Source organism: Cebus imitator, unplaced genomic scaffold, assembly GCF_001604975.1.
Source record: "Cebus imitator isolate Cc_AM_T3 unplaced genomic scaffold, Cebus_imitator-1.0 Scaffold10, whole genome shotgun sequence".
Classification (NCBI taxonomy): Eukaryota; Metazoa; Chordata; class Mammalia; order Primates; family Cebidae; genus Cebus; species Cebus imitator.
In genome coordinates, this window is record NW_016107325.1 from 2,310,807 (window position 1) to 2,318,214 (window position 7,408).

At 42.0% G+C, this 7,408-nt stretch overlaps 1 pseudogene; it reads left to right on the forward strand.

The window, feature by feature from the left end:
* Window positions 1-640: 640 nt before the first annotated feature.
* On the forward strand, window positions 641-740 carry LOC119474176 (annotated as a pseudogene).
* The last annotated feature ends 6,668 nt before the right edge of the window (window positions 741-7,408 follow it).

A 7,408-nucleotide genomic window follows, 5' to 3' on the forward strand; every position in this document is an offset into this window, starting at 1 on the left:
TAAAAGGAAAAAACAATTTAAAATTTAATTCTCAGACAAGCCACATTTCAAGTGTTTACTAACTAGATGTGACTAGTGGCTTTCATATTGGGCAGTAGAGGTATAGAACATTTCCATTATCATAACAAGTTTGGCCGGGCACCCTGGCTCATGCCTGTAATCCCAGCACTTTGGGAGGCTGAGACCGGAGGATCACCTGAGGTTGGGAGTTTGAGACCAGCCTGACCAAAATGGAGAAACCCTGTCTACTGAAAATATTAAAAAATCAGCCGGGCGTGGTGGCACATGCCTGTAATCCCAGCTATTTGGGAGGCTGAGGCTGGGGAATTGCTTGAACCTAGGAGGTGGAGGTTGCAGTGAGCCAAGATCGTGCCATTGCACTCCAGCCTGGGCAACAGGAGCGAAACTCTGTTCCAAAAAAAAAAAAGTTATACCAGACAGCACTGATTTAGACACTTTGTACTCAAAGCCTGGTCCTTGGAGAGCATACTGGGAGTGTATTGAGAGCATACTGGAAATGCAGAAGCTCATGTCCTACTTCAGATCCACTGAATCAGAATCTGCATTTTAACAAAATCCCCAATTCATTCACATGCACTTAAATGTGTAAGAGGCATTGGTCTAGATCTAGAATAGAAAAGAGTGGTTCTGTGCTCACTTCAGCAGCATATATATTAAGAAGATTAGCAAGGCCCCTGTGCAAAGATGACATGCAAATTCATGAAGGGTTCCATTAAAAAACTTTGAGGAAAGGAAACAGTGGCTCTCCCCAGAAATAAAGCCACACATCTACAGCCATCTGATCTTTGACAGAGTCAACAAAAATAAGTAATGGGGAAAGGACTCCACGTTCAATAAGTGGTGCTGGAATAGCTGACTAGCTAGATGCAGAAGAATGAAACTAGACCCCTACCTTTTACCATATACAAAAATTAACTCAAGATGGATTAAAGATTGAAGTGTAAGATGTCAACCTATAACAATCCTAGAAGAAAATTTAGTAAACACCATTCTGGACATCAGCATTGGGAAGGAATTTATTATTAAATCCTCAAAAGCAGTTGCAACAAAAATGAAAATTGACAAGTGGGACCAATTAACTAAAGAGCTTCTGGGCCAGGCGCAGTGGCTCACACCTGTAATCCCAGCACTTTGGGAGGCCAAGGCGGGCGGATCATGAGGTCAGAAGATCGAGACCATCCTGGCTAACACAGTGAAAACCCATCTCTACTAAAAATACAAAAAATTAGTTGGGCATGGTGGCATGCACCTGTAATCCCAGCTACTTGGGAGGCTGAGGCAGGAGAATTGCTTGAACCCAGGAGGCGGAGGTTGCAGTGAGCCAAGATCATGCCACTGCACTTTAGCCTGGGAGACAGAGTAAGACTCCGTGTCAAAAAAAAAAAGAGCTTCTGCACAGCAAAAGAAACTATCAACATAGTAAACAGACAGCTTACAAAATGGGAGAAAATATTCACAAGCTACACCCAACAAAGCTCTAATATCCAAAATCTGTAAGTTACTTAAACAATTGAACACGCATAAAACAATACCCCTATTAAAAGTGGACAAAAGACATGAACAAACACTTCTCAAAAGAATTTATACAAGCAGCCAACAAACATATAAAAAATGCTTGGTATTATTAATTATCAGAGGAATGCAAATCAAAACCACAATGAGATACCATCTCACACCAATCAGAATGGCTATTACTAAAACGTCAAAAAACAACAGATGCTGGTGAGGCTGCAGAGGAAAGGGAATGTTTATACATTGTTGGTGGGAATGTAAATTAGCACTGTGGAAAGCAGCTTGGAGAGTTCTCAAAGAACTAAAAGCAAAATGATGATTTTACCCAGCAATCCATCACTGGGTATATATCCAAAAGAAGGGCTAGCCATCATGGTTCACATCCATAATCCCAAAACTTTGAGAGGCTGAGATGAGAGGATTGGTTGATTGTAGGAGTTTGAGACCAGGCTGGGCAATATAGTGAAACCCCGTCTTTAAAAAAAAAAAAAATAGCCAGGCATGGTGGGCATGCCTGCAGTCCCATCTACTTGGGAGGTAGAGGTGGAGGATAGCTTGAGCCTGGGAGGTTGAGGCTACAGTGAGCCACGATCACACCACTGTACTCCACCCTGGAAAACAGGGTGAGACCTTGTCTCAAAAAACGAAAAAATACAGAAAACAAATCAGTCTACCAAAAAGATACATGTACTCATCGCAGCGCTGTTCACTACAGCAAACACGTGAAATCAACCTAGGTGCCCATCAGTAGTGGATTGGATAAGGAAAATATGATACATGTACACCATAGAATACTCCACAGTCATAAACAACAAAATTATGTTCTTTGCAGCAACATGGATGCAGCTGGAGGCCATTATCCTAAGCAAATTAACATAGGAACAGAAAACCAAATACATGTTCTCACTTATAAGTGGGAGCTAAACATTGGGTACTCATGGACATAAAGATGGCAACAACAGACACTGGGGACTACTAGAGCAGGGAGGGAGAAGTGGGGAAAGGATGGAAAACCGTTTGCTCACTACTTGGGTGATGGGATCATTTGTACCCCAAACCTCAGCATCATGCAATATACCATGTAACACACTGTACATGTAACCCCGAATCTAAAATAAAAGTTGAAATTATTTAAAAATAAATAAATAAATAAATAAATCAGTGATTCTCTAATTTTAGTATGTATCAGAATCATCTGGGATACTACAAACACATATTGCTGGGCCCCAATATATGAGTTCTTATTCAGTAGGTGTGTTCGTTTTCTGGGGCTGCCATAATGAATTACCACAAAATAGGTGGTTTAAAACAAGCTCCTATTTCTGGATGCTCAGAGTCTGAAAACAAAGGGTCAGCAGGGCACACTTCCTCTGAAATCAATAGGGAAGATCCTTCTTTGCCTCTTCTTAGCTTCTGGTAGTTTGCTGGCAATCTTTGGTGTTCCTTGATTTACAGGTATATAATTTCAGTCTCTGCCTCCATCATCTTATGGAGGTCTCCCTTTGTGTATCAGTGTCTCGGTCTCCTCTTCTTATAAGGACATCAGTCATACTGGATTAAGGACCTACCCTACTCTAGTATGGCCTTATCTTGGCTTATTTAATTGCATCTACAATGACCCCATTTCCAAATAAGGTGACATTCTGAGGTACTGGATGTTAGGACTTCAACATGCCTTTCTGGGGGACACAATTTGACCCCTAACAGGAGGGCTAGGTTGTGATCTGTTAATCTGCATTTTCTTTCTTATTTTTTTTGAGATGGAGTTTCGCTTTTGCTACCCAGGCTGGAGTGCAATGGCGTGATCTCGGTTCACTGCAACCTCGGCCTCCTGGCTTCAAGCAATTCTCCTGCCTCAGCCTCCTGAGTAGCTGGGACTACAGGCATGCGCCACCACGTCCAGCTAATTTTTGTGCTTTTAGTAGAGACAGGGTTTCACCATCTTGACCAGGATGGTCTCGATCTCTTGACATCGTGATCCACCTGCCTCAGCCTCCCAGAGTGCTGGAATTATAGGCGTGAGCCACCGCGCTGGCCCTAATCTGCCTTTCCAACAAGTTCACGAGCTGATGCTGCCGCAAGGACTACACTTTGAAACCGCAGGTCAGACAATCAACAGAACAGGATTACCTGGAACAAAAAGTTGGATTGTACCATAGAAGTAACTGTGTTCCACTTCCCAAATGTGCAGAATTCCGTATTTAAACATACTTGGGGTATGGTCATCCAGTCAGTGCATAAATACTTCCAAAGACAGGGCTCCCATTACTAGCAGTGCAGCTTTCTTGACAGCTATGCTCCTGAAATTTGTGCTCTTTGAGCTTTCTGAATATCTGATACATTTAGCTGATGTATGGCAGCAGGAAGTCTCAGTATTTTTTTCTGACAGCTGCACAAAGTCTCAATGTTGAATTTTACATTTCCTCTTTGTGACAGGTCTCTAAATCCTTTGGATTTTGGTTTGCTCCAAAGGGCACACCTGTTGAGGTTTTCAGTGGTGATAATCATGCCCCCCATATTGGTTGTGAGTTACGTAGAAACAGACATAGGAATCCAACAGTTGAAGATCAAAAGATCAACTATATTTCCTGTAAACATAGATTGGAGGGTAGAATTTGGACCTTGACCACAATCAGCCTTCCTACTAACCCCCACCTCATTGAACTTATGTCATATAGTCACATACAAAGAAGCAGGACAATTGAATCTACACCACTGTGCAAGGTTTTAAAGGTATGAGTTATAGCTATTGCCACATTAGGAAAGATCAGGTTTTTCTGGAAGAAAGAAAGGAAATATGCCTACCTTCTCTTCCATCAAATCCACCCATCCAGAGACCTTCCTTCTCCCAGGGTTGCCTACTTAGCAACCTTCCCACTATTTCTCTCCTTTCAAACAGAACCCTAATGTAATTTACAAACGCCCCACCGCACCACCTTTCATGGTACCCAAGTATCTCAGGAAGCCAGCTCTGTCCTCAACTGAAACCAATCCTAGTAATTCCAATCTCCTTGCAAGTGATTGGTTTCAGAATTTAGGCTTCAGCCAATCAGTGCATGGCATGACTCCTAGAAACTGCTATTGGATCAGAGATGGGCAAGTGATACAGATGAGCCTAATCAGACTACTTTTGTTCAAAGATAGGAGAAAATATTTCTATTTTTTTTTTTTTTGAGATGGAGTCTCACTCTGTTGTCCAGGCTGGAGTGCAATGGCACAATCTCAGCTCACTGTAACCTCTGCCTCCCAAGTTCAAGTGATTCTCCTGCCTTAGCCTCCCAAGTAGCTGGGATTACAGACATGCACCACCACACACAGCTAATTTTTAAATATTTTTTTTAGAGTAGAGACAGGGTTTCACCATGTTGGTCAGGCTGGCTGTGAACTCCTGACCTCAGGAGATCTGCCCACTTTGGCCTCCCAAAGTGCTGGGATTACATGCGTGAACCACCGTACCCAGCTTAGAAAGATTTTTCGAATGAGGAAGCATGTTGTTCCAGGAGCTGATGAGAGTCACCAGGAGGAACCAACTTGAAGAAAAGGCCCCTATCTGGAGGATGAAAGAACACAAAAAACAGCAAAACAACAAATCCCTAGCCCCTATTATAACCCTTGCTCTACCTTTGGCCCTTGTTGTTATTGTAATTTAAAAGAATACTAATTTTTTTTATTGTTTAAGCTGGTTACGTCAATGTCTCTGTCATTTCCAGCTAAAATAATTTCTACCAATAAAATACTCAATATTGTTTCTATTAGTTAGTAGAAATTGCCTCATGGGGCCGGGCGCAGTGGTTCATGCCTGTAATCCCGGTACTTTGGGAGGCCAAGGCCGGCAGATCACCTGAGGTAAGGAGTTCAAGACCAGCCTGGCCAACACGGTGAATGCCTGTCTCTACTAAAAATCCAATAATTAGCCAGATGTGGTGGTGCACGCCTGTAATCCCAGCTACTTGGGAGGCTGAGGCATGAGAATCACTTGAACCCGGGAGGCAGAGGTTGCAGTGAGCTGAGATGTGCCACTGCACTCCAGCCTGGACGACAGAGCAAGACTGTCTCAAAAACAAACAAAAAAAAAGAAATTGCCTCATGGAAACCTGAAGAAATAGGACCAGGTCTCCTCCCACCAATCCTCCAACTTAATGCATTAATGTTGCTCTTAAAGTACGTGCCCCTAAATGAGCAGATTACTCCGGACACTGTGGTACCATTAACTCTTACCCAGCACAGTGCCTGCCATGTTCAACAAGTATTTGTTGAACAAATGCCACTGGAGACTGCACTAACATTTTTAGCAGACACATAATATATTCAGTTCAGGTGAACTAAAAAATCCATAGAACATTGTAATACAAGTTTGTTTGTTTTTTTTTGAGACAGAGTTTCACTCTTGTTGCCCAGGCTGGAGTACAGTGGTGCAATCTCAGCTCACTGCAACCTCTGCCTCCTGGGTTCAAGCAATTCTCCTGCCTCAGCCTCCCAAGTAGCTGGGATTACAGGCATGTGCCACCATGCCTGGCTAATTTTTGTATTTTTAGTAGAGACAGGGTTTCACCATGTTGGCCAGGCTGGTCTCAAACTCCTGGGCTCAAGTGATCTGCCTGCCTTGGCCTCCCAAAGTACTGGGATTACAGGTGTAAGCCACCATTCCCAGCCACATTTTAATATAAATTGATGACAACACTGTTGTTCTTCACTATGTATCTGAACAATTTCATAGTGTATGGAGTTCTCCTTTAAAATTTTCTTTTAACATAAATGATTGTGTTTAGGAGACTGTATCCCAGGTTGCACTCAGCCCAGGTGATTTTTTTTTCTACCTTTTTTTTTTTTTTTTTGAGACGAGGTCTTGCTATGTTGTTCAGGCTGATCTCAAACTCCTGGGTTTAAGCGATCCACCCACCTCGGCTTCCCAAAGTGCTGAGATTACAAGCATTAGCCACCGGGCAAGGCCAGCTGAGGTGATTTTTAATTGTCCACCATTTGTCATTGCAGTTATTCTTGCTATTTTGGTAAGAACCTCAAGAAAGCTATACATTCTTTCTATACCTTCATATGCATCAAATAGCAAAATGTTGACTAACAGCACAAGGGGAAAGAACTCTAGGTTACCCTATTGTTTGCTAAAAGGAATTATTCCCCTCTATGAATTCCTAACTTGACCCGTGAAATAAGACCTTCTAACCTTGCAGAAATGTCAGGATCATAACTTCTACTGCGTCTAGTTCATTCCTTCTACCTCCAACCATGCTTGTTGAATTTTGGAGAAGGAACTGATGCTGCTTGAACAGGCCCTCTCTGAATTCTTTGAAGTTGTCTCTGTGCAGGACCTGTACATTCTCCTCTTCCACCAATCACTGAGCTGCCCGTGAATGGGAGACCAGAGGTGCTTCAGCTCTGCCTATGACTGGAGAGGGAGGTTGTTTAACTGTGTTAGGCCTGGAATATTAGCAAGGATTAGGGGCCAGCTTGTGGACACATAACTAGCCACATTCTCTTGTCAGTTTAACCAAAAACAGAGGTGAGGGCTTTTTCCCCATCTGGTTGACACTTGTGTTTATTTATTCATTCATGGCTTCAGAACTTAGATGGGTAAAAGCAGCTTGTTATTAATGGATTGTTCCCAAAGCTTAATCTTAATTAACACCCAAGGTTGATTGTCCAATAGCTTCAAATCTATAAAAATATAATAATAACACATTATTATAATAATATATTATTACTACAAATTCCAGAAAAAGAAGGTCTATCATAGTTCCTTAACCTGACAACTTAATAGTCGAAACCAAAAAAGGAAAAACATTGTTTGATTCATTTTGGTTCAAAAGTATGACTTTTTTTTTTTTTTTTTTTTTTTGAGATGGAGTCTCACTCTGTT